Source organism: Heloderma suspectum, chromosome 10 (genome assembly GCF_057233095.1).
Source record: "Heloderma suspectum isolate Gila_16-S chromosome 10, 16-S_ref, whole genome shotgun sequence".
Taxonomy (NCBI): domain Eukaryota; kingdom Metazoa; phylum Chordata; class Lepidosauria; order Squamata; family Helodermatidae; genus Heloderma; species Heloderma suspectum.
In genome coordinates this window covers 40,965,657-40,992,827 of record NC_139467.1, presented here as the reverse complement: position 1 = coordinate 40,992,827, position 27,171 = coordinate 40,965,657, and the positions used below count along the sequence as shown (strand labels likewise).

At 44.6% G+C, this 27,171-nt stretch overlaps 1 protein-coding gene across 3 annotated transcripts in view; it reads right to left on the bottom strand.

The window, feature by feature from the left end:
- NFYC (nuclear transcription factor Y subunit gamma) overlaps nt 1-26,001 on the bottom strand; it is a 67,486-nt gene extending 41,485 nt beyond the window's left edge. For 2 of the 3 annotated variants that reach the window (XM_084816032.1, XM_084816034.1), the window contains exon 1: nt 25,863-26,001. The gene's annotated coding sequence lies outside the window, so the exon portion shown is untranslated. Of the gene's footprint in view, nt 1-14,745; nt 15,128-25,862 lie in introns of those variants that run through there. The other variant, XM_084816033.1, reaches the window with a different exon arrangement.
- Nucleotides 26,002-27,171: the final 1,170 nt, after the last annotated feature.

Sequence of the window (27,171 nt, the reverse complement as noted above, 5' to 3'; positions counted from 1 at the left end):
AGAACGAAGTTGGAGAACACATGAGAAATGTTTAGTTAAGATGGGGGGGTACATGGAGGACTTTGATCCTTAGGTCTATATTAACTAAAAATTACCACACCCTTTCAACCTGTCCAACCACAATTATAGGTCCAGCCAGATTTCCACCATCAATATTTGGGGGGGGGAGGGGGAGAGAATGCAACAGCCACATATACAAATGAACTTAATTTGCATATATTTAAAAATATCTGAGAATGGAATGTTTTGCTTTGGAACTAAATGGAAATTATATGCCATTCTGGGGCCAGAGCATACATAAATGCTTTTAAAGCATGTATTAATTCTTCATGTTGAATTGTGCTGTTCTACATTTATCCTCCAAAACAACACTAAAGTTTAGCACTGCATATTCGCAGCAATCGCAGTTTCAGAAATACAGGATCATTTTACATTAGCTTGTCTTAGACTGGTTTCTCTCATCGTTCCCAGCATAAATAAATGGAGCGGGGGAAGGAATAATCCGAGCATATAATTTCACACACACCACAGCTCCAATGATCTGTTTTCCTCCAGGCTTACGTCACTCTGCAGAATTCACACACAATCTTTCTCTTTTTAGCAATTGACCAAACCAGTGGGAAAAAGTAATGCAAAATATGTACTTTGGGTTTTTAAGTACACATGATATTGAATACTGCATTATTCAGATATTAACCATCTCCATGACATATGATCCTCCAAAAGAGGAAGGCAATTTAAACATAATAATAACAGAATTACAGTGCTGCAGAAGCAGAGCCAGAAAAAAGAACCACACTTGATTCCTTTTCCTTATCAAGCAACTCCCTGAATGGCCAGGAGTTCCACATCCAGAGCTACACCACTGCTGCTCTAGCATAGACCTGCTCACACAATCCATAAATGTATTATGTAACATGTTTGTGCACCGTGCAAATCTGGCCACAACCCCACCCATTTCTACAAGCAACCTCCACCTCCACTGCATAGTATCATAGCGTCATGGCACAATGTGAATGGGAGCTACAGCTAGGCTGTAGAAAACTTGTGTTCCAACTCTGGCTTGTTGCAGGAGAGACAAGCCAGAGTTCTAGGTTCAGACGTCATGCTAACAAACCCAGGGACGAAGCATCCCTGGCTTATTTAGCTGCTCCCACTGGCAGGAGGAGCCAAGTGGAAGCAACCAAGCTGCGTGAACTAGCACACTGTCGCTGGCTCTTTCACAGTATTCCAGGGTTACCAGTGTGTGCAGACAGAACCATGGTGTTCAAGCCCCACGAATTTACGGGGAAGGCTCAAGCAAGTCAAACTCCTTCAGGGTGGCTTTGAATATGTATAATATTCTATGTATATATAATACATAGAAAAGAACCCATAAATGCCTCATCTGAAGACGATACATAAATATATTTATTTATATAGAGATGTGTGCGTGCATCCAAGGCTAGAAAACTCCCAGACTACACAGGGCTGATGACAATGGCACCCAACGCTTAGACTGAAGTTGACACCTAGGGACTGAATTATTTTTCCAGCCCTACTTGCACCTCTATAGCTATCAGAACTGATGATCTGTTCACACAATCACTAGCAGGAAACCCTGCACATGTACTGGAGCATCACCCCACCCATAAAACAGGGGGGGAAGGAATGGGTGTGAGAGATCATAGGGATCACTGTTTTTGCTACTGTTATTATTGCTGTGATGATGATGATGTTCTGGGGCAAGCATGTCCAGAACCAATACCCCACTGTGCAGAATTATAGGATGCAGTTATGGTCAGATGGCATTAAAAAGGGACTTAACTATTCATGGAGGATAGGTCTATCAACAGTTATTGGCTAGAACGGGTAAATTAAACCTCTGCATACCTCGGAACATCAGATGCTGGGGACAAACAAGGGAAGGGGTGTTGCCTTCATGCAAGCTTCCCAGAAGCACATATTTATCCACTGTGGGAAACAGAATGCTGGACTACATTCAGAACTCCAGAATGCTGGAGCCTGGGGAAGGAGGACCAGCCAGCAGCTGCACTGGGTGGATCCTGAGCCTGAGCCTGCTTCTGCCCCCGCCCACAGGTACTTAAGGCGGGGCTGCCAGAGGCAGCGCCCTGGCGTGCGCCTCGGCGTCGCGCGAAGTGCGACGCTAAGTGTGCACTTAGCATCGCACTTGGAGTCGCGTAGGATCTGAAGACCCACCCACCTGCCTCTCCAGAGACACCAGCAGCCACAATACCAGTAGCAAATAGCAGCAGCAGAGGGCAGCAGCTTTAAAGACAAGGGGAAAGGAGCAAACGTGGACTTTATCTGCTCCTTCTTAGTTGCTGTTCTCTTTTATCTCTTTTATCTTTTATATTCTTTTAAACTGTTGAGCATTTTATATCCTAACATTTTAATATGTGCCTGGGAGGACTATTGGGCAACTCAGGGGGTCGGGGAGGTGCCACCATAACTGTGGTCACGGGCAGGGGGAGGTATGGCGTTGGGGGATTAACAGGCCAGCTGAGGAGAAGAGGGGCTAGACACCTTACAGCTGTCCCCTCTTCTGGTTCTTCCCCCAACCTGATGGTTCCTGGTAGCCTTACCAGTCTGCCCTCGGGTCTGGTGGTGCTGCTGCTGAATGCCAGGTCGGCCCAAAATAAAATCTCCCTCATCCATGATTTGATTGTGGATGAGGGGGCTGACCTGGCATGTATTACTGAGACCTGGGTGGGGGAACTGGGAGGGGTCACTCTCTCCCAGCTGTGCCCTCCTGGGTACTCGGTGCAGCACCAACACCGACTTGAGGGTCGGGGAGGGGGGGTTGCCGTGGTCTATAGGAATTCAATCTCCCTCTCTAGGCTTCCTGCTCATTCGAGTGCAGATCTTGAGTGTTTGTACCTTGTGTTGGGTACCCGGGACAGATTAGGGATTCTGTTGGTGTACCACCCACCCCGCTGCCCATCAGACTCCCTGCCTGAGCTGACGGAGGTGGTCTCGGACTTGGTGTTGAGGACCCCTAGGATGATGGTCCTGGGGGATCTCAACTTCCATGCCAAGGCCGCTGTATCCGGGGCGGCTCAGGACTTCATGGCCACCATGACAACCATGGGGCTGTCCCAACATGTCATCGGCCCAACGCATATAAAAGGACACACACGCTTGATCTGGTTTTCTCGACTGGGCAGGAGGATGGTGATCTGAAAGTGGAGGAATTAACATCTGTCCCTTTGTCATGGTCAGATCACTTCCTGCTGAGGTTTAGACTTCTGGCGGCCTTTCCCCTCTGCAAGGGTGGGGGACCTATTAAAATGGTCCGCCCCCAGAGATTAATGGATTCTGATGGATTCCAGAGGGCTCTGGGGGATTTTCCTGCTGGTATGGCTGGTGCTCCTGTCGAAGCCCAGGTCGCTCTGTGGAATGCAGAGATGACTCGGGCGGTTGACACGATCGCGCCCAAGCGCCCTCTCCCTCTGAGCAGAGCCCGGCCAGCTCTTTGGTATACACCTGAGCTGAGGACAATGAAGCAAGAGGGGAGACGGCTAGAACGCAGGTGGAGGAAAACTCGTGCTGAGTCTGACCGAACACAGGTAAGAGCCGACTATCAAGTCTACTCTGTGGCGGTGAGGGTGGCAAAGAGGAAGTTCTTTTCCACCAGCATTGCATCTTCTCAGTGTCGTCCAGCGGAGCTATTCCGAGTGGTTCGCGGCCTGTTACATTCTGGGCCAGGGAGAGAGACGGTGGAACCCTCAGTAGCACGCTGTGTCAAGTTTGCACGGCACTTTGAGGATAAAGTCGCTCAGATTCGTCATGAATTGGACACCACCATTAATGCAGTTCCATTGGTAGAGGCGTTCAGAGCACCGTCTGGTCCAGTTTTATTGGATGAGTTTCAGTTACTGAAGCCTGAGGATGCAGACAAGGTGCTTGGCCAAGTCCGATCGACCACTTGTGTGCTTGACCCTTGCCCTTCATGGCTTATTAAATCAAACAAGGAGGGGTTGTCTGGCTGGGTCCAGGAGGTTGTAAATTCCTCCTTGACAGAGGGAGTGGTGCCTGCCGCTTTAAAAGAGGCAGTAATTAGACCACTCCTGAAAAAGCCTAACCTGGACCCAGAGGATGTTAACAATTATAGGCCAGTGGCCAACATCCCCTTCCTGGGCAAGGTGCTTGAGCGGGTGGTTGTAGGACAGCTCCAGGCACTCTTGAATGAAACGGATTATCTAGATCCATTTCAATCGGGCCTCAGGCCTGGTTTTGGAACGGAAACTGCCTTGGTCGCCCTGTGGGATGACCTCTGCTGGGAGAGGGACAGGGGGAGTGTGACCCTGTTGATTCTCCTGGACCTCTCAGCGGCTTTCGATACCATCGACCATGGTATCCTTCTGGATAGGTTGTCTGGGTTAGGAGTTGGAGGCACTGCACTACAGTGGTTCCGCTCCTACTTGGATGGCCGATTCCAGAAGGTGGTGCTGGGGGATTATTGCTCTGTGCCATGGCAATTGTGCCATGGGGTTCCACAGGGCTCTATTTTATCCCCCATGCTGTTTAACATCACATGAAACCGCTGGGGGAGGTTATCCGGAGGTGTGGGCTGAGGTGCCATCAATATGCAGATGACACCCAGCTCTACCTCTTTCTCATCAAAACCAGGTGAGGCAGTGGCTGTTCTGAATCAGTGCCTGGGCACGGTAATGGACTGGATGAGGGCCAATAAACTGAAACTCAATCCAGACAAGACGGAGGTACTGTTAGTGGGTGGTTCGTCTGCCCGGCTAGGTGATATTCAACCTGTTCTGGAGGGGGTTGCACTCCCCCTAAAGGATCAGGTTCGTAGTTTGGGGGTGCTCTTGGATCCAGAACTGTCACTTGAGGCACAGGTGAACTCAGTGGCACGGAGCACTTTTTATCAGCTTAGGCTGGTATACCAACTACGCCCTTATCTAGACAGAGATAGCTTAGCTACAGTTATCCATGCTCTGATAACTTCTCGTCTGGATTACTGCAATGCGTTATACATGGGGCTGCCTTTGAAAATGGTCCGGAAACTTCAGCTGGTCCAAAATAAGGCAGCAAGATTGTTAACAGGGACTGGCCTGTGAGCTCATATTACGCCAGTACTTTTCCAGCTGCACTGGCTGCCAGTCCATTTCCGGGCCCGATTCAAAGTGCTGGTGTTAACATTCAAAGCCCTTAACGGCTTGGGGCCAGGTTACCTGAAGGATCACCTCCTCCCTGCCCGGACCTTAAGATCATCATCAGCGGCCCTTCTCCGTGAGCCCCTGCCAAAGGAAGTGAGGCGGGTGGCTACTAGGAGGAGGGCTTTTTCTGCTGTGGCACCACGGCTCTGGAATGAGCTCCCTAGTGAGGTTCGCCTGGCGCCTACATTGTATTCCTTTTGGCGCCAGGTGAAGACCTTTTTATTTTCCCAGGCATTTTAGCTTTCTAAATTTTTATCTTTGCTGTTTTAAATCTGTATTTTAAACTCCTGCACTGCTGCTAGATTTTATTGTGGTTGTATTGTTATATTGTGGTTTTAATATTCTATATATTTTAAATTGTTTTATTGTGGGTTTGGTTTTAATTTTTGTGAACCGCCCAGAGAGCTTCGGCTATTAGGCGGTATAGAAATGAAATAAATAAATAAATAAATAAATACATGCATTATTGGTCAGATCTAGCGGGGTTCTTATCTAGCTAGAAAGCAAAAGAGGCAAGAATTCTATTGGCAGAAAACTGCAAATCCCATATACTTACAAATGCATGGAAGAGCACAGAATCTGACTACCTGACTATCTCTACATAATCCTAATAATTTTCTAGTTTTCATGGCTACACAGGGCAGTTGGGAAATATGACAGAGAACTAATCATGTTAGCAACAAAAAGCTAGAGTGAACTTTTAAAGGCAACAACCTACTTCTTACCAGATGCATGAAGGAGACTGAAAAAGAGGGCACATGCAAGGGATACTGCAAAAGAACCTTACCAGCACATTTATTCTGAGCATACAGTATTTGTTTCTTTAGTGGAGAGTTTGGCCAACCCAATCACCAATCTTGGTTTAAGCCGTCCTTGACTATCCTACAAGGCCACTTCCCCATGTGACTTTTAGAGGACACAAGGTAGACACATACACACGTGCATTTTAGAATGGATGTTGGGAATGAGAACTTATTTTTGTTTGAGACATGTGCTACTTCTCGATCGACAACTGAATCATTCTACTGGTTCTACAAGCATATTCTCTTGAACAGAGATTTTGGGTGCAATCCTATGCATGGTTAGATAGAAAAAAGTCCTATAATTCCCAGCATTCCCCAGCCAGCTAGCTGGAGAATGCTGAGAGTTACAGGACTTTTTTCTGTCTGAACAGGCATAGGATTGCACCCTTAAACAGTAACTTTTCCACACATCGTCAGACATGAATAAGCATATCCGGGGCTCTTGTGAAAAAGTCTCCTTTTTGCAAGGTTATGTTTGCTAATCCAGACAATTAAAAGTGACTAAACACAATGGATTTGCATCCCACAAAATTAAGCAGATTTAATTAAACAAATCCACACCATATATAATCCACTACCTGCACAAAAAATGTGATACCACATTGTTGAAACACAGTGGTCTTGATAATTCTCTCCAACATGAGAATTTTTCAATTTACATGTTGATAGAAAAGCTACACACCAGGATAAGATCAGCGTGCAGCAACATTCCAGAAGAAAGGCATACAACTGAATGCCAACCAGGGAAGAAATGACCTTTTCCTAGTGACCCACCACAATCATGGCCTATTTGGAAAATGCTTCACTTGCTAGTTTTAAAAAGTAATGTATTAAGAGAAAAGCAGAACTCATCAGCATTGCTATTTCCATCAATTATTGCAGTTGCCTTTAAACCAAGCAGTTCAAGGACATATTTAAAAATGGTACTTTAAAAGTTAAACATTTACTGGGGCTGGCTTTGTTAAATGGTTCATTATATTAGATTTCCCCACCCCCATTCAGGTTTTCCTGGGTTAGTAAGGTATTTTCCAAGTGCAGAACCACCTCAGAAAAGAATTCAACACTGCTACTTCAGATCCATTATGAAATGCAAGTTAGAGAGGACTTAAACTTAGAGGTGATATGTACTGAACAGTATAACAGATGGTGTAATTTGTGCTCTACATTTTGAGATTCTAGTGTAAAATCTGTTATGTGTTATCTCTTTAACTGATATAATTCTATTAAGCAATAGACCTCAGGCTCAGGACACCCTGATCCCACTCCAGTCTGCACCTGCTCCTGCCCACGCATTTTTCCAAGACATTAAGAGACTAGTTTCTTAGATGCTATGAGACTATTAAGAAACAGCCCTCTAAGCACTTTTTTGTTTACTGTAGAAGAGCAGGATATACATTTTTTAAAATAAAAATGTAATAAAAATAGTGATGGAACATCTAAACTTCTTAGTGCAGGGCTTAACTCTGTGGCAGAGGTCATAGTCTACAAGCAAATGGTCCCACGTTCAAACCCCATCATTTCCAAGTAGGGCTGGGAAAGACCCCATATGAAATACTGGCGAGCCACTGCCAGTTAGTGTGTACATTATTGAACTAGACGGGTCATTGGTCCAACTAGGCATAATGCAACTTCCTATGTGTCTTTCTGGGTAGCCCCTTAAAAGAACACAGTCAGCGTATCAGTTCAGGAAACACAGGAGCTAGAAATCTGGGAGCATCCTAGTTCCACCCACTCACCAAATTACAATTTCCAGGGAGCCTAGGGGTGGGAAGGAAGCCAAGACAATAAATTTAGTGTAGACTCATAGTCAGGAGCTAGATTTATAGGAAGGCCATGTTTGAGGTGGTGATGGAGACTGGGACTCAGACCCACCCCTCCAAAATGGACTGCCATCCAAACCCATTACCAGGCTATCATAAATCCACATTCCAAGGACAAGAGCTCCTCAACACAATGCAGGATGGAGGGGAGAGTTTCTCATGTTATACAGAGCTTTGGAACAGGCAGAAGCATTACAAGAACCTCCAAAGTCCAGTAGGGCATGCAATGCCCCTGCCTCCCCTCTTCCAAGTTCTCTAACATACTTGGGTGACAAAGAGGAGTTAGTGACTTTCACAAATATAGGCTAGTAAAACAAGCCAAAATATGTAGACCTTCTGCCACTGTCAGACCAAGCCATTTCTCTTTCAACACAGTTTTGAATTGGCAGCTAGGAGTTAGTATATACTTCTTAGGGGGCCAAATCTGGCCTCGAGACCCATAGATGCTCATCCCTAATTGTCCAGGTCTAATACAAGATGTCTTTTGAACCTGTGTTGCACATGCTCACAGAACAGATTAACTGGCTGCTCCAGAATCATCAGAGAGCCAGCACATGTATCTTGTGACTTGAGCCACCCTTGTTGTTGTTGTTCAGTCGTGTCCAACTCTTCGTGACCCCATGGACCATAGCACGCCAGGCTTTCCTGTCCTGCGCTCTCTCCCGGAGCGTGCTCAAGTTCATATTCATTGCATCGGTGATGCTATCTAGCCATCTCATCCTCTGCCATCCCCTTCTCCTTTTGCCTTCAGTCTTTCCCAGCATCAGGGTCTTTTCCAGAGAGTTTTCTCTTCGCATTAGGTGGCCAAAATATTTGAGCTTCAGCTTCAGTATCTGTCCTTCCAATGAGCACTCAGGGTTGATTTCCCTTAGGATTGAAGAGCCACCCTTATTCTCTAGCAAAGGATCATGTGATCTGAGTTTCTCTTGGGTGGTCTTCACCAGCTCAAATACCTGGACCAAGTCAACTACAATGAGTAGATTGTTTTATGAGAAACTACAAAGTAGAACAGAAAAGTTCTAAACTGGCCACTGAACCATAGCAAGAATAGCAACAGGAGGATAATGCATGGTATTTTTCATGCAACATCCCGTTTAATAACAGCCAATTTCAAGTGCACTGGGAAGTCTGGACTATAGAGGGTAGACGGTATTTCCTCTATTTCCACCATTCATTTCCAGTCTCTGGGAGGATTGAGATCTCAGGCACACCCTAAACATCACATTCAACAAATTTAGATTTTCTCTTCTTCTATGAATCAGGCTACGCCTTATTTGTATTTCAATATCCTACCAGCCAGTACCAATGCAGGAGGTGGAAAGTATTCTAAATATTTTAATTGGATTGTGTTAACAGAACTTAAGGACATTACAAAGGTAGGTGAAAGGGTAAGCCAACTACTATTTCATATACTTCAGCCATACCCCTTCCCTTTAAGTGTGTGGTGTGGTGGCAAATGCTATGTGCTACCACACCCCTGTTGTACATACAACGTTGTTTGTAATGCTCAGTTTCTGCAATCCTTCCCCCCACTGCCACCCAAACAAGAGAATCATGGAAATCCAGAGCATCAAGCACACATGTACATGCATATCCATGCCTCACACATTAACTGTGCATGAAAGTCTGCTGTGTCCACAGTATTTCCAGACTGTACATTTGCGAGCTGGCCCTTGGCTGTCTCTCTTGTATTTTATTTATAAAATCTCAGTCTCACAATATGGCATACAAAACATTTAAGATGGGAGGAAATATGAAATAAAAATATGTAATAACCTTATGAGCTCTTAAAACTGAAATCACGACCACCTATCAAACATCATGCTAAAGGCTGCTTTTCTATGTAAGAGAAATAGACCCAAATGCCGAGGTCAAGTATTAAAACATGGCACAGAATTTCGTACATAACGACAACCCATAAGCCTGTCGAGGCCATGTACGAGCGAGAGTACTGCCTCCTGCCCTCTCACAACTTCTGCTTTACATCCTGTTTAGCAAACAATCCAGGAACACCTCTTTCTTGGGTTGTTTGCTGCAATGTCCCAGCACCCTGGGTTGTTGAGGAAGAAACAACTTGAAGCCATGGTTTCTTGTTGGGTTAAAACTTTGGGCTATTTCTTCCTCAACAACCTAGTGTGCCAGGCTTGGATGTCATGCCGAACAACCCAGGAACTGGGTTTTTGCTAAACTGGATGCAAAACAGAAGCAGTGAGTGGGTGGGAGGTGGTGCACTTGCTCATGTGCAGCCCTGGACCACCATGGCTTCATTAATTGACCCATGGTTGGTCATTACATGCGAACTGGGTCACAGTAAGTCATATACTATCTTTATTACTGTGGGCTTCCTAATAGACCCAGGGACTAGCAGCCAGGAAGTGCATATCCCCAAGATTATCTACAGAGCCCATATGGATGTCCTTGTACTCCTATTCTATGCTCTCCCAACTACCTGAGACATGCAATGTGGGCAGTTCTTAAATTATGAATATTTATGATTCTACCAAACCAAAGCATAAACATTTAATCTTGCTTCTCATGCTAGGTTGTATAAAGGCTCTACTTAGTTGCAAACCAGTGTGTTTTAATAGTTATTGCGACCATTTAGTATGCATGTTTCCACATGTTTTCAGAAGTGTGAAGAGATACTACATGTTAATGTTAACTCTTTGAGTTATGTGTGTGTAGTGTGCAATGTCTGGCAACACCCAAACATACACGCTCCACAATTGTGAAGTTATGGATCAGAAACCATGGTCTGTGCGAACTACAATTTCGCATCTCTGAACTGACAACCCACAGTTGCTATTGCTGCTCTGCCACCAGAGGCTGCTGCACTATGCACAGAGCAGATGGAAAATGAAGCACCCAGGCAGCTTTAAATCACAGGTTTCCAGTTTGTTTAAGAAGCTCAAACCATGGTTTTAGTCCTACACTATAGTTAGCACAAACCATTGCAGGGAGGAGAGCAACACTGCAGAGCAAGCTGCCTTAAACAGGAGCTTGCCTGCCACTACTAGTCATCTCAGCGTGGAACACAGAAAGCTGCTAAGGTATTCCAAGGTTCCCAAGAACATATGTCTGAAAACCATTCACAGTCTAAAACCAATGGCAAAACTGTACAGATATTTCATAATGGCTTCTATGTAAACCCTTTCCAAACTTGTTTCCCTCAAAACCAAGTCTTCCACTTCCTTCAAACTTGCCTCAAAAATTCAACTCCATAACCTTGTTTCTCTTCTCAGAACCCTCTCTAATAACCTACTGGCAGCCTAAAATGTAGTTACTAGAAATGAATACAAGACTTCAATTGAGGCGATTGAAACATACGTCACACACAAAAAAAACATCTGTCATCAAAACAGATGATGTGTCATCAAAACAGCAATCACCCTTTTTGGACATTACCACAGTACATATCTTTTAGATGGTGATCTATGACTACTCTCAATTTGCCAGCGAATTCAGTGACTACAATAAAGGGGTGGAAGGCTGTCACTTTATATATTACATGGAACTGGAAGGAACTGCAGGCATTATTGAGGATACGGTCAACACAATCTTGTGAAATTGGGCTGCTAAAATATCCTTAAGATGTGGGATACACATCTTTTATAAGAATATGGTACTGTAAGGCTTATTACCAGTGATCTACTGACCAATGTTGCTCATTTTTGTTTTCAACTGAACCTTGAGCAGTGCAGACATGCAGAAAATTTTGAAACTTTGAAAAAGTTCAAAGCTCAAACTTTGGGCAGTTCAGTAAGGGAGAAGGGAGAGGGCGGAGGCAAAGAGGAGGTTAATGCATATGCTCCACACTGTGCACGTAATGTAACATGTGATACAGTGTGTGTATGCACATGTAATAATGCTTACTCCTGTGAGGTCTTCAGAGTGCTGGGCCAATGAAAGGACAGGCACAGAATTTAGGGAAAGAGGCTAAAAAAAGTCAGCTGGAGGAGAAGGAAGAGAAGCTGAGAAGAGCTGAAAGACACCAGAGGGAGAAGACAGGGAAAATCTTACATCACGTGTTTTTGACCTCAAACTTCAAGAAATGGTAAACTATCTTTTTAAAAAGAACATCTTTTTTTTTGTTTTCACGTTTGCCAGTTTATTTGTAACACCTTTATTTTAAAAGTGTAAAGTTGTTCCAGTCGCAAGGAAAATGGGCAAACATATTTTTATCCAATCATTCTCAGACTACTAGTCCCTGTGGCGACACGGATTTGCACTAGTGTTATTTTAATGCTTTCCTGTTTTTAATGTTCCTCTTTATTGTTTTAAATTGTTGTACACCACATTGGGTTGGACTCGATGGTCTTATAGGCCCCTTCCAATCCTACTATTCTATGATTCCTGTTTAGCAAATAAGGTAGTATATAAATGTTAATAAATAAAACAAATAAGCAACAACGGCAATACCTTGTTTACAGTATATAGAAAGGCCAGTGCTGAAGTTTCTTAACACTCATGTGGTGCTTCACCTGTTCAGATGCAGAGAAGGGCCTCTCGCTTATGAGTGGTGGGCAATATATTGCTCTCATAATCTTATCAAACCCTTCAATCAGGAACTAGTACTGGTGCAATCCAGAAGCTTGCTAGAAGGCAATATGCTTATGAATGTAAACAGAATATGCCAGGGGCACAATCCACAAGGAGACTCTGCTGCAGAAGCTCCACTAAAAGGAACAGTGCTCTAGCACAGTTCCTATTCATTTCAAACTGTGTGCAGAGAAGAGCTTCCTGATGGACTGTGCCCTACTTCTTAACTATATCATGAACAAGGATGTGTAGATATTTTACAAAACTTAAGGTACCAGCTAGCAAAGAGAGAGATTGGAGACCCGAGTCTAACGGTGAGATGAGAGATCTTGCTCTTGCAGTACTTTATTGAGAGGTTCTACCAGGAAACTTTACTGAGAGGTGCTATCAGGATCTGTTTGGGAGATCTACCTCCAGGAAAGGTCTGCTTGCAAACAGGGACAAAGGAAGTAAGAGGAGGTCAAGGAGACAGCAATGAGGTCCCACACAAAGCAGCACCCGTGGAGGAAGGAGGAGAAACATGCTTCCTGCCCCCTTCAGCAACACGGGCTGATGCCAGGATCAACTCTGAGCTACCAGAGCCAGTGGATACCTGGATGTTTCCTAACCATGATAGTGAGCAGCTGATACTTGAAGGCTACTGTAAATCATGCCTGCAAGTTATTGCTTGGTAGAGTTTATTCTCAGGAGGCATTCCTTCATTATCACTGTGCTTAATAATTGCAGAATAGATGTTGTAAGGTTAAATTATGTCCTCTCTTGCCATCCCATTACATCTTTCAAGGGGAGGGGGGAATTGATAATCTGCTTTGAACTTTCAAAATATCACTCCCAAGGCCAGTGGATGTAGAAATCCTGGGTCTGTGTCATTCCACGTATTTCTGATCATCTGAAACATGACAGTCTCCTGGAATCTTTGGGACCAGGGTAGTGGAGAGATAAGAGGAAAAAGAGAGCCACTTCAAGGTTCTTTGTTAAAATAGCTTCAGTTTTAGCTCTTCCACCTATTCATACCAACTACAGTTTTCTCAGGTATTACAAATAGCTCTTTTCCCCCTCCCAACTCAGCCTCCTCTTGCCAGCTAAGAGTAGCATAAACAAACTTCGTCCTTCAGTTGCTAAAACTCAAGAGAAGCAGCGCTTCAAGGTCACTCTTGCTAGCAAAGGGAGGCCTTGCTCTAGCAACTTTTACTGCAACACTATTCCAACTACAAGAAGGGAAGGGAAAAAAATGTTAAAAATGTGGGTGTCACTCTTTACTCAAGGCAAACAGGTAAACTCTTTGCTATGAAAAACATTCCAGAGTGCACTTATTCCCCTTCTTCCATTGCAGGATGAGATCTCTCAATAGCAGGAACATTCCAGTGACCTTCATCATCTATTTGCAATTAAAAGGAAAAGCAAAAGCTTTCTCATACTTGTCAGAGGGTAGTGCAAGTCTGGAAAAGAGATGCAAGTTTTCCGGTACCCACAGTAAACTCTTTCTTTACCAGCCTGTGACTGAAGGACAGACTCTTCTCACTTAACCTAGATTTGGGGCAGAAACTACAAGGGCAAGTAATGGAGCTCCCACCCACCCACCTTCCGAAACTTTCAGACACTAACAAAATGTGGCTGCTGCAAAGGTTTTAAGATCACAGCATATGGACACTGACTTTATGACAGATGTAATACAATTACAACAGTTGCCTCTCAGAAAGGATGTGATATAAGAAAGTCACTCTCTCTCACACACACACACACACACACACACACACTGTTGTCACTCAAGCTACATAAACATGGGAAGGAGGGAGAGAAGGGGAAAAAAGAAGAGACAACATATGAAAAAATATTGTCAGCAATACATCATCCTTACAAATACATGGCATTTTCACCAGCTCTCATAAATACATACCAAGTAATGCATTACTTGAAGGCCTCAGATACCAAGACTGAATGGTATGGAAAGGGCAGGTTAATGCTAACCATCCTCCCCTGACCCCCAAAGTGCAGTGTCAATGTTCTTTGTATGCCCCAAAATCAAAAGGGCATTTGGAGAACAGCTCCCTTATGTTTTTCTCCTTCTATTAAAGCTTTAGTGCATTTGAACAAAGACAAATTATTGAAGGGGGGTGGGAGGGAGAAGAGTTCCAGGTTTTCAAACCTGCTATTACACAAACGGTTATGCATTTCTATGCAAATTAATTTTACAGCTACAGAAGTGGCGACACGGGAGGGGGGGAGCCAGCTAAAGGGCATGCACAAGCCAAGGAGAGCAAGGTAAGGTAGGTGTTCCGTAAGGTATGCAAGGAATGCAAAGGGGCCATTTTCTGAGACAGTTTAAACTTATCTGCACTCCTAGATTCTTGATTACTGCTAGGATCTCTACATAAAAACAAAAATGATTTTTTAAAAACTTACCAGGGATTGCGTTAATTTTATATGCAGTTAATTATGTCTCCTCTGACAGAGCTAATTAAGTCACTCCTAGCCCTTTTTCACAAAAAACAAAACAAAAAAACAAGAAAAACCCGAGGTAGAGGAAGAGGAAACAAAGGCAGCAGGAGATGCAGGAAAGGGTTTCTGGAGTGTCCACTGAGGTATAAAACCGAACAGCTGCCCTCCCAACAAACTATTCGCCATTTTTCTTTGTCTTTCAGCTGACCCCTGCCTCAGTGAAAAACTCCCAGAGACTCCAATGAAACACTGTGCAGCCTCCTTCCACTTTAACAGTCAAAGACATTCAATCTAGCATGCTATTTGACACCAAACCTCGCCTCCACCAGCATCGCATTGGCTAAGCCTCTTTATCTCGGAAGATCACAGAGCCTGGATTGGCTGTTCCAGTCATCACTAACCTCCTTTGTACACTTCCTGTTTTAAAGTTACCTTGAGATGCAGAACAGGGGTCAGGCACGGAGACTTCAAGCTAGAAACAACTTATATAAAAGGAACAGCAGCCAAAGATGCAGATTTAATAACAATCATAACAAATCATGAAAAGGAAGGCAGTCAGCTTTGTGACTACACCTACTAGTTAGATCTATATTTCTGAGCCTTGCCTTCACATTATAATAGAAAATCTTGGCATTGCAAAGCCTGGGATGATTTTAATTTTTACTGGTGTTTGAGGCTCCATTTTTAAAGAGGTAATTCAGCAGCATGCTGATTGGCCCCACAGGCTGTCCATATCGTAGCAGGATAAATTCCTAGGCAGTGCAATGCAAGAAGACAGCAAGCACTTACTTAACATTTGCTGGGGGTGAAGGGGAAGAGAAATGAGAGACAGAAGCCTTGGACTTCATTTATTGATTTAGGGCATTTTTATCCCGCCCCTCAGCCAAAAACACTCCTGGGGTGGCTTACACGCAATCAGTAAAACAAGACAGTCCCTGCCTGCAGGCTTCCAATCTAAAAAGATATAAAACACAAGGAATGACAGATGGGATAGGAAGGGAAGAGGAAAACTCGCTCTCCCCACCCATCCACACATAACAACTGCAGCAGCAGGATGTTTCAGCAGACTACTGGGGTGTCATGATAGCTGAGCCTCTGTGCAAAGTGGTCTCCTGGCAAAACTAGTTGCTCACCAAGGGATTCCCTCACAGTACAGCCATCGCACACTCTCTTCCCACATCAGCAATTACATGGAAAGCCAGCATGGAGCAGGTTATGATTGTCTCTAAATGAGATCAGCTTCCTGCAACTGCCAATGACAAGTCCATATAATAATTTTAAGGAAGCTGAAACCATCTTATGCATCTATATCTGCCGAGTCTGCTTGCCTGTCATGAGAATGTTCAAAGACTGCATATGCATTCATATGTCTACTAAAAAGCCTGCAGCCCCTCTCTCTTCCTGTGTTCCTTCTCTGTCAGGCTCATACCTTCTCTTTCCCTCATTCCTCTGAACCATTCCCTCTACCTCCTCCAAGCTCAAACCTTCATTTCCTGATGCTGCCTGCTTTACTCAGTCTGCTGCCTCATCAAACCCACTTCCCTAGACACAAGCTTCTTCTATCCCTCTTTTTCTAGGTCCTTCTTTCTGCCCTCTCTTTCTAGGTGGATCTCAGAGCAGCTCAGCCCATGGCAACAAGCCTACACTCCCTCTGCCACAGCACCATGACATTAGGTTAACAGTAACGTCATCCCAATAACTTTCTACATTACGATGAAAACCAACGTAGCCATGTTGACTATAAGGAAATTTCCAAAATCCCTATTAGTGTAATACCCTTATTAGGCCAACCCAAAGTTTGTCATGGCTGGCTGGGAGATGCTGGGAGTTGTAATCCAACACATCTGGAGGGCACCAGGCTGGGGAAGGCTAGTCTGCATGTTCAGAGTCTCAAGATGAAGTGGGGGAAGAGGAGTGGGTCCTTCACTTCATTTTGGGACTCTAAACATGCAGACACTGTAACTTCACCACCAAGTCATGTTTTTTTCTCTCCATCACACCACCCATCCCCACCAAACCTGCTAAGAGATCTCGGAAGTGTGCATGTTCTTTAAAATCTTTTAGTTGGCCTAATCTTTTGGTATCACCAAAATAGGGATTTTTGTACATTACAAAGTTTTCACTACAACACAGTAGTATTTCATAGAGCAATTATATCTGGAGAAACATTAATCCACTGAGGAAGCTGTACTTTTGTTTTGGAGACCATGAACTGTAGTCAAGTACTAAGGAATACACAAAACACTGGTGCAGATACTGTTCTTTTAAACTGTGTACACTAAGATATTGGCAACTGGCAGGACCTGGACCAAATACCACCTGTCCCCTTTTCCATTTCCCAACCCAGACACAAGAGAAATAGAACACTATGCTTTTGTTTAGTGCAAGTGCAACCAAAAAGAGTCCAAGTTCTTGGATTAGAATTATGCACTGCTTCAGTTAGCCTTGCTGTGAGCCACTTCCTTGGGAAGAGTTAACTATCCCTTGTAAGGCAGCAACTTGGCAAAGCCACCCTAACTCACAGGCACATTTGCATACAAATGTACAAGAACCAATTATTTTACATGAATCTGCAAGGTTGAGTTATCCTACTTCCAGTATCCCATTATTTAAAGTAAGGGATGGACTGGCAAAAGAACACTGAAGAACAAAGAGCAGGGTGACTGGGCCTAGACTTCTGGAGTTTGGGGGTTTGGCGCCACCAGTATGCTGATAATACCCAACTCTAGCTCTCCTTTCCATCTAAATCCAAGGAAGCTGTTCTGGTTCTAAAGCAGTGCCTGATGTCAGGAATGGGCTGTATGAGGGCAAACAAAGTGAAGCTTAATCCAGACAAGACAGGGGTGCTTCTGGTCAGTTGAAGGCAGACGAGGGAATAGGGATTCAACCTGTGCTGGATGAGGTAACAGTCCCCCTGAAGACTCAGGCTTGCAGTTTGGGTGTACTCTTCAACTTGGCCCTGAACCTGGATGCCCAGGTTTCGACAGTGGCCAAGAGCGCCACTAGCCTCAGCTATTGTCTGATCTAGCCATGTTAACGCATGCCTTAGTTACATTCTGTTTGGACTACTGTAACACGCTCTACGTGGGGCTGAATTTGAAAACTGTTCAAAAACTTCAACTGGTAGAGAATACTATGGCTATACTGTTGACTGGGGCCAGTTACAGGGAGAATGTGACTCACTTGTCACAACAGCTTCATGGGCTACCAGTTGGTTTCCGGGCAGAATTCAAAGTGCTGGTTATGACCTATAAAGCTCTATATGGCTTGGGACCAGGCTACCTGAAATACCGCCTTCTCCCACCCAAGTTTGCCCGGTTCTTAAGATCTTCTGGAGAGACCCTTCTTTCATGACTACCTTCAGAGACGTCCCAAGAGGGGGCGTTTTTGGTGGTTACTCCCAGGCTGTGGAACTCCCTCCCAAAGGAGGATAGGTTTGCTTTCTCTGCTGACCTTCCGCCAGCAGGCAAAGACCACTTTATTCAAGGCCTTTGGCCTGTAAGTAGGTCTGTTTGGTTGGGTGCTGGTTTTTTATTTTTAATGCTGTAATTGTTATGCTTTTATTGTACTTTAATGTATTGTTTTATTGTTTTAATCCATTTTAATTGTGTCTGTAAGCCGCCATGAGTACCATTTTTCGTAGAAAGGTGGGGTACAAATCAAATCAATAAATAATAGAAGAAGCAGAACTTCAGAGCACACAAAGTTTATCAGTGGAAGCTATACATCGAAGGGAGTAAGTTCTTGAAAAGGGGAAATAACCCACCCCATCTGTTAATGCTAATAATTGGCAGAACCTGCTTACAAAGTCTCCATTTCTTCCCCAAGTCAAGACAAATGGTGCCATATTCAGGAAGAAAAGTCTTGGGGGAGGTGTCTCCAACCAGGGGCTCCACTGACTTATCTCCTAAACCACCAGTGCTCTGCAAACTAGGCAGATTAGACTCTGTGAATCAAGGGCACCCTATAGACTGCATATCCACAGTGAATACAGCCAGCTGACCCCACAAGCCAGTTGGGACACACCAGGCCTTATAAAGCCTTTACATCCAGTCAGCTCTTGAGTCTGAGCAACTAATCTTACAAGGTGGCTACACAGATTCTTGTCTGGCCTTACTATCTTTTCTGCTTCATCTAAAACCTATCCCCCCACCCCCAGCCTGTGCTCAAGCATATCATCTTTCTCTGGCCTTTTTGGTTCTCATTTGCTTGAGCCAGAATCAGTCCCCAGCCTCTGTTAAGAGTTTGACCAAGGCCTGCCATATGCCTACTTTTCTAATCTGCCAAACTTCCCTAATAAGTCTTGCAACTCTTGCTTTTGGAATCTTGGAAGACACAAGGGACCAATATTTTATATTCTATATAGCATAACATTTTATGTTCTACCACTAGCACAGGGGAAATGGTCACACAGCCAAGTGTTTGGAGGGAGGGAATGTATGGAACAAGTATCTAACTGGGCAATGCCTTAACGATTATTAGTAACCCATTCAGGGTCAGTGAAGCTATAATGAATGAACCCTTGGCCGATGTCTGTTCTTTGAATGGGCTGGATTGTATGTGTGTGTTTTTTAAGACTTTCCTAAGAATTACTGACAGCAAACACTAGCTTCAGTGGGAAGAGGGTCTGGACAAAAAGTGAGCCCTTCAGCAGAGCGATCTTATGAAAACATTTCACAGATAAAGGTTCACAACATCGCATACTGTGATTTTCAGCTGATAATGGTTGTAGGGGGAAAAGCAGAATGAACTTTGAAACTTATGCAGGTTAAAGTTATTGGTTGTTGTTGTTTATTCGGTCAGTCGCTTCTGACTCTTCCTGACTTCATGGACCAGCCCATGCCAGAGCTTCCTGTCGGCCGTCGCCACCCCCAGCTCCCCCAGTGTCGAGTCCGTCACCTCCAGAATATCATCCATCCATCTTGCCCTTGGTCGGCTCCTCTTCCTTTTGCCTTCCACTTTCCCTAGCATCAGCATCTTCTTCAGGGTATCCTGTCTTCTCATTATGTGGCCAAAGTACTTCAGTTTTGCCTTTAATATTATTCCCTCAAGTGAGCAGTCTGGCTTTATTTCCTGGAGTATGGACTGGTTTGATCTTCTTGCAGTCCAAGGCACTCTCAGAATTTTCCTCCAGCACCACAGTTCAAAAGCATCTATCTTCCTTCGCTCAGCCTTAAAGTTATTGGTAACACCGCTGAAATTGCTATGGCTATGAATCATAATAGGGAAATGAACCAGTCTGTGTTCAAAGGCAGCATACCTCTACACAGCAGATGCACACGTCCCAATTAGGTGCTCTAGTGGCTGCCAGGAGACATCCTTGACTTCTGTTACATACACAAATCATTCCTCATCCAGGCAAACTGTCCTGCTCTGCCCCAAAAGAAGAGATAGAGATCAGAAAAAGAAAAGGTTACGGGTGGGGCAGAATGCAGTGAGGAAGGACAAAAAGGAAGAAGAACGGGGGGAGCCGAGGTGTGGCTGGGAGGTTGGACATACAGACTTCCCAAGTGGGGCTGCTACAAGGACAGAGAAAAAGCAGATAGCAGCCAGTAGGAACAAGGTTCCTGGTTTAATCAATCAGAGCTGGATGGCAAAGCCTAGTTATGAAACAAGGAAAGTCCACACAGAACCATGTTTGAGCTTGCCAGCATCTTGAGCTAGTAGCAGTCCATTGTTTCTCTAAAGTAAAGATCCACTTTGGAGAAAAAGGTAGACCTTCAGCACCATTAGAAAGCATTAATCTAATAATCACATAGAGGCCTCTTCAAAAGGATATCTGGATATGTAAGGACATGTGTCTCCTGTCTTAAGGCAACACTGTTACAAGAGGTTGGGGGATAGAAGAGAGATTTACCACTACGACTTCTTGAGAAGGCAATCATGTGACAAGGAAAACCAGAAGCTCTTGCAGGAGAAAGAAGAACTGGAGGCAGCTGAGGCCGAGCACAATTCCCTGTGATGGAACAATGAAGATCTCCAAAGACAATCTGGAGACCTTACAGGCTGAAAAAGGAGCCCTGTAACAGAAAATCCAACATCTCCAAGAACTGGAGGGCTCACAGGTCGAAGTGATGTAGATATAGACAACAATCAAAAGAATGCCCATATACAGATAGCAGAGGAATGGATTGCTGTATGCAGCAGTCTTTGGTGGAAATTCAGGGCAAAGATACTATAATAAGAATCTGGAAAAATAAAGGAAACAGCAATACATGCCTCGATGGTGTAAATTCTGTTATCATCAAAGGAGGAGATTTGAACATGAGTATTATCCCAAACAACTTATGAAGGGAGGCAGGGCCACTCCATCAGTTCTGCAGGGAGACCAGCAACTTTTGGTTCCTTGTCTCACTGAACCATATGCACTCCTGCGGTTTGTTATAAGAAATCTATAACTAAGAACTAGTGCCTGAGTTTGCTTTTTTCCTCCTCCCTCCCAATTCCTTCTCCTTTGGTATCTTGTCTTTTAGATTGTAAACTTGAGGACAGGGACTGCCTTATTATTGATCTCTTGAAAACTGCTCTGGGAGCCTTTGGGCTCAAGAGCAGGGTAAAAATGCTTCAAATAAAAATTATGAGATAGATGTTGAAAAGGAGCTTTTATAATATGGACGAATATTACATACATTATTTAACTAAATGTAGTTCATATCCCAGAATCAATTAGTTGTCTGGGTTGCCTAAGATTGTACAGATAACCCTTAGGCCAACTGTATTTCCTACAATGGTGTCAAATCATATTAGAGTAATAGTGCAATCATGTGAATGATCACTCAGAAGTCAGTCAAACTGATTTCAGTGTTGTGCATGCTCCGAAGTAAGCATGCACAAAATTGCAGTGCACAGCATCCTTCGCATGGAGAACGGACCCACTTCTTCTCCAAGACAGAGCTATCAGAAAGATGGCTAGGGGAGGAAGTTTGTTATTTATTTCACACTAATTTGACAAGAGTAGATCTTAGAGTAGTTTGAGAAACAATGACAATTTATACGAGATTTATTTAAGCCTCATTCAAGAAGAAATTGCTTTTGGAACATAATTAAATACAACGCAGAAGTTAGAGAAGATACATAAAAACCGTTCTATAACAGTATTGATGGGTCAGCTAGAAAGTGGCAATGAGAAATATAGAAACTAAGCAAACCTACTATCAGTGATGTGGGGTAGAAAAATTTCCAGTGCTTATTTTTCTATGGAAAATTTCCCATTTCATAAGTTCATTAGTAACAAGGAATGGATACCAATTGAAAATACAGTATTAGACAAGCTTGGCAGTTTCAAAGTTGTAATTTACATTTTCCAGGTGATTATCCCAAGCAAGTATGCAAGAGAATATATATATGACATTGAAATTGTTGTTGTTTCTAGGTCATTTTCCAATGCAAACTGAAAATATTCCAATTACCCAATGCAAGTTACCTTAATTAATTTTCCAATTCAAAATTTTCTGGAAAACCCGTATTACCACCTACTGTGCAGAAAAAATTACCTTTATCAGGAAAAAATATTTTGAAAGGGGAAATATGCCAGACTCCTAACTTCAGAACTGGCTAAAATAGACGAGTAATCAGCCCAGTTAAAATGCAGAATAATACTATGATATTCAATAATGTACAGGACTTAGAATGTTTCAAAGAATTTAATAATTTCTGTGTACATCAAGAAAACCACAAAGTGCTCAGATAAGAGAATGTATGGATGCTATTAAAAAAAACACCACTTAGGAGGAATATACAGTTTTAAATTGCTCTCTAAAAAGAGGATGAGTTAGGCAAAAAGGGGTGATTTTTTTCAATAGAATTTATGACAATGTATCTGGCTCCAATACTAACCTGTTTATAATCCAAGAAAGGAAAAACAATCTTTATTGGGATGTTGAGGTGAATCCAAAATAGTTATATGTAAGGATCCATTAAGCATGGAATGTTACAGAACGATCTTATTATTGAACTATGACCATAAAATATGAGCAGTTATTCTAGTAAGCAGACTGAATGGATTACTACTTAACTATTTACATACTGATTGAATTGGTCTTATTGAAGGAAGGAAACAAGATTAGTTGTGCAATTAATAACATAAATAGGAGTGGCATGACTAGAAACCCTACTACACTATATAGATGCTGAGAAAGACTCTGATCAAGTGGAGTGGCAATAGCTGCTAATAGTTATGGAGAAATTGGTTTACAAAACCGATTGAATTTATTTACATAGAAGCAAAGGCCTGTGTATTTTAAACCAATGAAGCCTTACTAGGAATTCTCCTTAGAAAGAAGATGGACACAACAGGAATGTTATTTTCTTCTAGTCATATTTGTTCTTGATATATCTCTCAAGGACATCAAGATGGATCAGGAATTTAACAAAAATAACATTGAGGGAAAACAAAAATGTATCTGTATCCAGATGATATCAAGATTAGTTGCCAACATTTGCTAGAGCGGTGATTATGAGGCAGCTACAAGGATAATTTCTGTAAGACTTCAGTGTGTGTGCCTTTTTTTGAAGACTCATCTTTAGATTCTGTTCAGTTTAGAAATGAGATCCTAATCAGCTTTTTGTCCATGGGTGGGAGAAGAATGACTGAAAATCCTAAAAACAAAAACAAAAACAGGAGAACTCTCTGGCTTGGCTAGCATTGTAACCTAGAGTTTGTTCTTGAGTTACAATTCTGGCTTGTTGGGACAGAGACAAGCCAGAGTTCCCAGTTCAGACATAACACTAACCAAGCCAGGGATGGAGAGTCCCTGGCTTGCGTAGCTGCTCCCACTGGCAGAACAAGCCACTGGGAGCGATCAAGTTGTGTGCACTAGCACATGGTTCACTCACAGTAACCCAGGATTTTCATTTACAATCACTGTGAATTTTTCCTAAAAGCTCTAAAATGGTGGTGGGCAGGATGGCTGAGGTGCTCTGTTGTGAATTAGGTCCAACCATCATATAACCAGCTGTTTATATATGTTGCTGTTAAACCTCTTAAGATTTTGACAGAGTAATCCTATCGGGGGTGGGTGGGGCGAGGGAAAGAGTCTTTGGTGAAGGAACCACCACTTCTAAGCCCCGCCAGGCTCACAATGGCCAGGGTGGAAAACAGGGGAGGTTCCTCCCCAACTTTTGCCACCGGTTTATCTTTATTATTTTACCTCCCATTGAAAACATTTACACCAGCTCCAGGACTGACGTTTTTCCCATTCCAGGAACATTTCAGGGGAAAGACAGGGCTTGGATCCACCAGATCCAAAGCTTTCCCCGATCTGCCCATGACAAGTCCCAGAATACCCTCCTCCTTAATGCCCTTACCTTTCTACTGTCAATCAACTGAGGACCTCTGCAGTGGACCTCCCTCTCTCTGGGCAGAGGTAAATAGTATCCTATGGTCCCTGGGATGCCCTCCCAGGGATCACAGGATTGCACCCGAAGAAGCCCAGTTGAAAGCATCAGAAAATTTACATTTACTAATTCATTACAGCAGCATCCCCCCCACCCCCGTCATCTTTTCAGAAAGTGCACCGTGGGTGACATTGCAATCCAATCCTACATGTTTACTCAAAACGTAACCTCATCCTCTCCAGAATGTGTGCATATGATTTATTTAAAATATCTCTACATCATCTTTCTACTAGCAGGGATGGGCAACTTGTGGCCCTTCTGATGCTGTAGGATGCCCATCAGCCCTAGCCAGTATAGCTAATGGTGAGGGATGAGGGAGTAGCAATCCAACAACATCTGGAGGGCCACAAGTCGCCTACCCCAAGATAGAATATTCAAAGCAGCTTACAAAAAGTTAAAACAAACAACTCAAGAACATACACGCCACAAAACATCACAAAAAGCTCAAATGAGCAGAACAGACTTTGCCTGGTGCCCAAAAAGATGATGAAGTACCAGGCAAGCACCCCACTGGAGCGAGTTCCATAAAATGGGAGCACGTGTTCATTTCCAGTTACCACTTTTAGAACTTGTTTATTGTGAGTTCGTTTCCTTTTGGAGGCCTGTTTTTTGGCAGAAAAGTACAATACAAATATTTTAAATAAATAATCAGAGTGCAACCACTATTATGGCCAGGCAGAAGGGAGCACAGAAAAGGACCTATGTGATTATGACCTCAGCTACTGGACAGCTTATTTATTTCACACCTCACCCTTCTTCTAAGGAGCTCTGGGCAACATACACGGCCCTCCAGCTTTCTCCTGTTTTTAACCTAACATCCATGCGGAAGTTAGGCTGAGAGACGGCAATCCAGCCCAAGTTCACCAAGGGCTTCATCCCTTGCTCCGTGGCTGCGCAAAGGATTCAAGCCTGGGTCTCCCCACTGCTAGTCCAGCATTCTAACGACAATCCAGAGATCAAGTCCCACTTTGCTCAAAGGGCATCTAAACTGCATGCAACAGGGGTGGGCAGCTCGTGGCCCTCCAGATGTTGTTGGACTGCAATTCCCATCACCATATCCAGCAGAACGAATGGTAAGGAACGCTGGGAACTGCAGTCCAACAACATCCGGAGGGCCACAATTTGCCCACCCCTGGCCTGTACAAGCTGTTCCAGTCGCATAACTTGTTCCAGCCTTCCCCAACCTATGTTCTCCAGATGTGCTGGACACGGACTGCAACTCCCAGCATCCCCCAGCCAGGCTGGGGATGCTGGGAGTCGCAGTACGACACACCGGGGGGGCGCCAGGCTGGGGAGGGTAGTTTATCCAGATCCTGACCCCTCCCGCAGCTCCCTCTTCCACTCCCCCTCCTTCCGTCCGCAGGGTTAACCAGGCCCACAGGCCTCGCCCCCTTGGGCCCCGCCCCTTGACCGTTGCGAGCTCCAGGGTGCCGGGGAGGGCGGGAAAAACACGCTATTTCCGTTGCATCCTGTCTCCACCGCGGTCCGTCACCGACGCTGTGCAAAAGTTCCGGCCGCCCGCCTTTCCCTCCGCCGACCAATCAGAGGCGAAAGCGGAGGGGAATCCCAGCCAATCAGAAGCGCGAAGGCCGTGAATGGCGGCGAGGGGGAGGAAGAGGGGGAGGGGAGTCCAGCCGCCGCTCCTCCGCGAAGTCTCCGCCCAGCCCGTCCCTCTCCTCACTCACCGGCCTGGTCGGAGTCCGTGGCGTCCGTTGCGCTGCGGCCCTAGCTACGAATGCCGGCGCGCCAACCGCCGCCGGCGCGCTCCCGGCCGAAACGAGGGGGGCGGGGATGTGAGGGACGGAGCGATCGCGAGGTGGCGGCGAAACAAGATGGCGGCGCGGCTGAGTTTGAGGAGAAGGGCAAGCCCCGCCCCTTCCCTACGTCCGTGACTCTTTTCGGCCACTGCGCAGGCGTGAGGAACCAAGCGCTCTTCTCATCCCCCCCCCAGTTCCCATTTAGAAGTAAGGTGCCGCGAGAGGTTGGGGAAATGGAGAGATTTTTCCGCCTGTGGATCGCTGGGGTATCTTTCCCGCGCGGAATCCTGGGAATCGTAGTTTTCTCCAGCTGAGGGGTGTCCCAGGGAAAAGCCACGCAGGACGAGCGAGACAGAGGGGAGCAGGATCGCAACACGCTTACTTGGGAGTAAATGCTATTGAGTTCAGTGGGGCTTGCTTCTGAGTATGGGGCTTGCTTCTGCCTCGAGCCTAATCACCTTTTTGTTGTTGTTGTTCAGTCGTGTCCGACTCTTCGTGACCCCATGGACCACAGCACGCCAGGCCTTCCTGTCCTGCGCTCTCTCCCGGAGCGTGCTCAAGTTCATATTCATTGCATCGGCGATGCTATCTAGCCATCTCATCCTCTGCCGTCCCCTTCTCCTTTTGCCTTCAGTCTTTCCCAGCATCAGGGTCTTTTCCAGGGAGTTTTCTCTTCGCATTAGGTGGCCAAAATACTGGAGCTTCAGCTTCAGTACCTGTCCTTCCAATGAGCACTCAGGGTTGATTTCCTTTAGGATGGACTGATTGGACCTCCTTGCAGTCCAGGGGACTCGTAGGAGTCTTCTCCAGCACCACAGTTCGAAAGCATCAATTCTTTGGCGCTCAGCCTTCCTTATAGTCCAGCTCTCACAGCCATACGTTGCTACTGGGAAAACCATAGCTTTGATTAGACGGACCTTTGTCGGCAAGGTGATGTCTCTGCTTCTGACTATGCTGTCTAGGTTGGCCATAGCTTTCCTCCCAAGGAGCAAGCGTCTTTTAATTTCATGGCTACAGACACCGTCTGCGGTGATCTTGGAGCCCAAGAAAGTAAAATCTGTCACTGCTTCCATTTCTTCCCCTTCTATATGCCAGGAAGTGATACGGCCAGATGCCATGATCTTAGTTTTTTTAATGTTGAGTTTCAAACCAGCTTTTGCACTCTCCTCTTTCACCCTCAACAAGAGGCTCTTGAGATCCTCTTCGCTTTCTGCCATTAGGGTGGTATCGTCTGCAT